Below are 6000 nucleotides of genomic sequence, written 5' to 3'. Positions count from 1 at the left end.
TCATCAGAGCACAAGAGTCACTTTAGTCTGGATTGCATTATTATTTGAACTCTTTGCACCATACTTATTCATATTTTATACATATATATTTGCATTCACTCTTTTTAAGCGCTGCACTCTGGTTATATATTTTGTTATTTGAGGGTGATATTGGTTACATTTTTGTGCATAGCAGCTTACATCCATATCAAGGCACTTATACCCACAATTCTTTTACCCCTCTCCACTAGTTTATATATGGGTGTTGACTCCCCCCTGATATCACTTGTGGAAGGGTTCTGCCTAAAGGGGACCCAACACCTGCTGTCACTACCTGCAGTATCAGACTCTATTCTGGTACAGAGCCACCTAGTGGTCAAGTGGCTAACTGTACCTGCCCACATTCACATAATTCCAAAATCATTAATACCTGGTGATCCTGCCATGAAGGTTTTTGTTCAGGCACTTCTTGTTACTGGGTGACAATGTTCTCTCCAAGTTTGTTATCCTTTCCCATGCTCCCCAGTGGTGACTACGAGTGGCCTTGCTGGCGCACGTTGAACAGGTATGGTCCAATGTTGTCACTGTCAGGAAGCCAAATCTGAGAAAAAATGTGCGGCAGTTGCTGTGGGGTATGTAAGCATGGAGTTGCTGGAAAGAGACCGCAGGACATCAACAGCTTTGAGATGCAAAAAAGGAATAGAAAGACAAAAAGCATTTTATTTTAGAAAAGGACAGTTGTTTATGATACACAGTGCTCTAGCAAACAAAATGTCATTCACTTAGGGTTCTACGTTAAAGCCTAAGTGCAGCCATACTTAAATATCAGCACAAGGGACATAACATTCAGTTAGTAGGATGTGTCCCTTCTGCTGATATCTCTTCTGTTAGCTCTTCACTGCAATCTTCCAGTGTGGCAGGGGGTAATACAACTTATGGGACGCACAGACACTTATCAAGAGAGACTGACTATGCCCACCTTTTCCACCAAGATCCATCATTCACACAAGCTGTACTACAGCTTCTGTCATTGGAAAGTGATCTGTGAATGGAGGACAGTGGGTAATTGATTGCTCTGTCTCATCCATTTATAATAGATGTAGTACTGCTTCTATGAATGGTGGAGATGGGCAGAAATATTGCGTGTATTCAGGTTCTTATGTATTATACATGGAGATCATAATACATAAGGGGGGAATATGATCTCCATGTGTAATACATAAGGGGGGATATGAACGCCATGTATAAAACTTAAGGGGGGGATATGATCACCATGTATAATACATAAGGGGGGATATCATCTCCATGTATAATACATAAGGGGTGATATGAACGCCATGTATAATACATAAGGGGGGGATATGATCTCCATGTATAATACATAAGGAGGATATGATCTCCATGTATAATACATAAGAGGGGATGTGATCTCCATGTATAATACATAAGAGGGGATGTGATCTCCATGTGTAATACATAAGGGGGGATATAATCACCATGTGTAATACATAAGGGGGGATGTGATCTCCATGTATAATACATAAGGGGGGGATATGATCTCCATGTATAATACATAAGGGGGATATGATCTCCATGTATAATACATAAGGGGGATATGATCTCCATGTATAATACATAAGGGGGGGGGGGATATGATCTCCATGTATAAAACATAAGGGGGGGGGGATATGATCTCCATGTATAATACATAAGGGGGGATATGATCTCCATGTATAATACATAAGGGGGATATGATCTCCATGTATAATACATAAGGGGGGGATATGATCTCCATGTACAATACATAAGGGGGGATATGATCTCCATGTATAATACATAAGGGGGGATATGATCTCCATGTATAATACATAAGGGGGGATATGATCTCCATGTATAATACATAAGGGGGGATATGATCTCCATGTATAATACATAAGGGGGGATATGATCTCCATGTACAATACATAAGGGGGGATATGATCTCCATGTATAATACATAAGGGGGGATATGATCTCCATGTATAATACATAAGGGGGGATATGATCTCCATGTATAATACATAAGGGGGGGATATGATCTCCATGTATAATATATAAGGGGGATATGATCTCCATGTATAATACATAAGGGGGGGATATGATCTCCATGTATAATACATAAGGGGGGGATATGATCTCCATGTATAATACATAAGGGGGATATGATCTCCATGTATAATACATCAGTGGTTCATATAGTGAACTCGGTGTAGAGTTATTCTCCCTGAGGTCATCACAGAGGACAAGGGGACACTCTTTACGTCTGGAGAAAAAGAAATTTAATCTCCAAACACGGAAAGGTTTCTTCACAGTGAGAGCTGTGAAAATGTGGAATAGACTCCCTCAAGAGCTGGTTCTGGCCAGCTCAGTGGATTGCTTCAAAAAGGCCTGGATTTTGTCAGGGCTCACACCTGCTCCAGTTACATAGTTAGTCTGGCTGAAAAAAGACAAAAGTCCATTCAGTTCAACCATTAAAAAAAAAAAAAAAAAATTATAATCCTACACCCACAGTTGATATAGAGGAAGGCAAAAAAACCAGCAAAGTATGATCCAATTTGCTCCCTGTTGGCAAAAAAATTCCTTCCTGATCCCCTGAGAGGCAATCGGATATATCCTGGATCAATTTTACCTATAAATGTTAGTATCCAGTTATATATACCAATCCACTGGTCCAGGGATTTGAAATCCCTGCTCTTCTCCTCCCTACATTGCCAGGATAGAAAAGATGGAATGTAAACGGTCAGCACTGTCCATGTGACAGTGCTGACCAATCAGAATCCATCTGGTCCCTCCTGACAGCACAGGATGGAGAGGAGAAAGAAAAGCAAGGGTTTTAAATCCCCAGATTGGTGGAGCGAGTGCTGGAGCCATGGCAGCTGGGGATTGCTGGTGGCAAGTACAGCGGAGACCTGGGGATGAGAGTCCGGTGGTCACTTTTTCTGTAAACATGAACTGATTGATTGCTTTGGATTGTTATTAGCAGTGTGATTGCACTTTGTCCTATTAAAGGAGGAATACAGCCAAATCCCATTTGTCTGTACATCTCCTGTAGATCACATGAGTGCATTTCACCCATGCAAAGCAGTGTGCTTACAGTGAAGCGCACACACACAGTCCAAAGTAAAACAGCACACAGTTAACCCTTTGATCACCCCACGTTAACACCTTCCTGCCCAGTGCCATTAGCACTAACCACTGTATTGGTGTCACTGGGGATGTCAGTGACACCAAGTCAGTTCCCCCCAGTGTCTTCTGACTGCCAGCCACAGTCCTGCAATAAGTCGCTGATCGCCGCCATTACTAGTATAAATTTAAAAGTATATATACACCGCCATTTGTAGACGTTATAACTTTCACATAAACCAATTAATTTACACGTATTGGGATTTTTTTTTTTTTTTTTTTTTAGCAGAATACATTTTGGCCTAAATTTGACTAAATTTGATTTTTAAAATTTTGTTACTGGACATGTTTAATAGCAAAAAGTCAAAATTTTTATTTTTTCTCAAAATTGTTGCTTTTTTTTTTTCATAGTGCAAAAAATTAAAAAAAACGCACAGGCAATCAAATACCATCAAAAGAAAGCTCAATTCGTGGGGAAAAAAGGACGTAAATTCAATTTGGGTGCAGCGTTGCACGACCGCACAATTGTCAAAGTAACGCAGCGCCGTAATGCAAAAAAATGGCCTGGTCAGGAAGGGGGGGAAATCCTCTGGAGGGCGAGGGGTTAAGGCAGAAGTTAGTCGTTATACTTCAAGGTAAACAGGCTAAAATTTGAGAGGTTCCATCAGAGTAGGTGCTGGCTGGTGGTGGGGGGCAGGGCTCAAGCCACCTTTTCAGATTTGCCTGATCTGTTTTTTACTTCTTTTGTCCTGTGCTATTTGGCATACACCTGCAATGCCGAATGGGTGGTAGTTTTAGGTTGCTGGAAACACCCCCCACCAAGCCAATACACATAAACACATACACCCCATAATAGGTGTTGGTGCCTGCGGCCGGGTTGGTGCCAGTCTTCAAATGACTGAAGATTTGAGAACATTGGACAACGTACACTGCCCCTAAGATAATGTTGTACGTTAGATTTTTTTTTTTATACTTCCTAGCACGGACGACACCTTAGTTTTCCCCATCCTGTTACACTTGTCTCTTGTCCCCTTCTCCCTCTTTGTAAACAATTTTGAGACTTTGCCTGTAACATGATAGGTGGACCTTCGTAATGTACCTTTTAGCATGGGGTTTTCGGAATTACGTTTTGCTGCTCTGGAACTGTGCTTCGATTGTAAGCTTGACGACTATGTTGGCACTTGCTTGTAAAACCTTGGAAAGTTCACCTTTTGATCTAAAATAATAAATTCACTTTTTTTTTTTTTTAGGTACAAAAAAAGTGAATTTTTAACTTTGGTTGCATGAGCCTGGAAAGCATTGCACCCGTGAGCAGCAGATCACTTGGACCATGAAGGTCTCCTACAGACCTGTACATCCCATACGGCTTGAACTGTGCTTTGAGTCTAAGCTTCTTGACTATATTGCCACTTTCTTGTAAAACCTTGGAAAGTTCACCCTTTGACCTAAAATAATAATTTCACTTTTTTTTTTTTGCAGGTACAAAAAAAAGTGCATTTTTTAACTTTGGTTGCAGGAGCCTGGAAAGCAGCAGATCATTTGGACCATGAAGGTCTCCTACAGACCTGTACATCCCATACAGGCAAGCAGATATTGTAACGGAACCGGACCCCGACTGCACTTGGGTACTTCCGTTAGACTACCGCTTCCCCGTCCGAACACCGACAACAGAAACGACAGCAGACCATACAAGACTAGACGACACCAGTCCTGAAGTAAAACCAGGAAATAGACTACTTTATTTTAACACAGATAGAAGATATATACACTCAAGGGAACAACCCCCCCCCTCCCTGCATAATGATACAGGGCAGGGCAATCTACATTTAGTAACAAGAGACACCAGCAGACAGTCCCATCAGGGGGGAGGGCTGCTGGAAACACCCCCCACCAAGCCAATACACGAACACATCCCATAATAGTTTGCTTCCAAGCAAAACACACAATAGAACAATGGAATGAAACTGCATGGCATTAAACATTCCACAACCCCAATATTAGGACAGATCACCCTGTACCCCTAACAGGCACAGGGTGACTTACACATAAGAGGGATATGGGGAGCTAAGACAGGTGTCTCTCCAAAATGAGCTGTGTTTCATGGGCCCTCCCCCCAAAGGGACTCCCGTCACAGATATACTGACAGGAAGAATCAGTTAACTAACTGATTCAAAAACTGATCTCCTAATATTCCCTCCAGGGTATTACAGGGTAGATAGAATGTTTAGAATGGGGGGGTGGGAGTAGATTGAAGCTCAGGTAGTGTTTGACTTGTCTTCCACTTTAACGCCATGACTGGTTTTATTCTTGATTCTGGTTTTATTTATAAACCGGTCACTACATTTTGTGGTAAATCCCAACCACTGATCTTTGCTGAGGAAGTGTCCGTTCACCTGCAGTGCTTAATATCTGCACTGCATATCACCACAGCATTGTAGTGTGAACTAAGTACAGGCGTACCTCAGTTTAAGAAATTCAATTTTCTGCAGGACTTTTCGTATTGCGAAAAATTTGTAAACTGAAACGCGGTTTCCCATAGGAATGCATTGAAAACCAATTAATCCGTTCCGGAGGTCAGAAAAAAGAAAAAAAAAAAAATGTCTTTTATCTGTTCAAAACTCTTTATAAAGTGCACTTTAAAGGCATAAATACTGTACAGAGACATGATTACAAATTCATTCAGAACAGATTAATTGGTTTTCAATGCATTTCCGAATTCATTTTTAATCATGTCCCTGTACAGTGTATGTCTTTAATGTGCACTTTATAAAGAGTTTTGAACAGATAAAAGACTAATTTCTTTACTTTTTTTTGACCTCCGGAACGGATTAATTGGTTTTCAATGCATTAACGGAGGTC

This window comes from Staurois parvus, unplaced genomic scaffold, assembly GCF_062004578.1.
Source record: "Staurois parvus isolate SC_StPar_1 unplaced genomic scaffold, SC_StPar_1.0 ptg000248l, whole genome shotgun sequence".
NCBI lineage: Eukaryota > Metazoa > Chordata > Amphibia > Anura > Ranidae > Staurois > Staurois parvus.
This window is presented reverse-complemented; position numbering follows the sequence as displayed.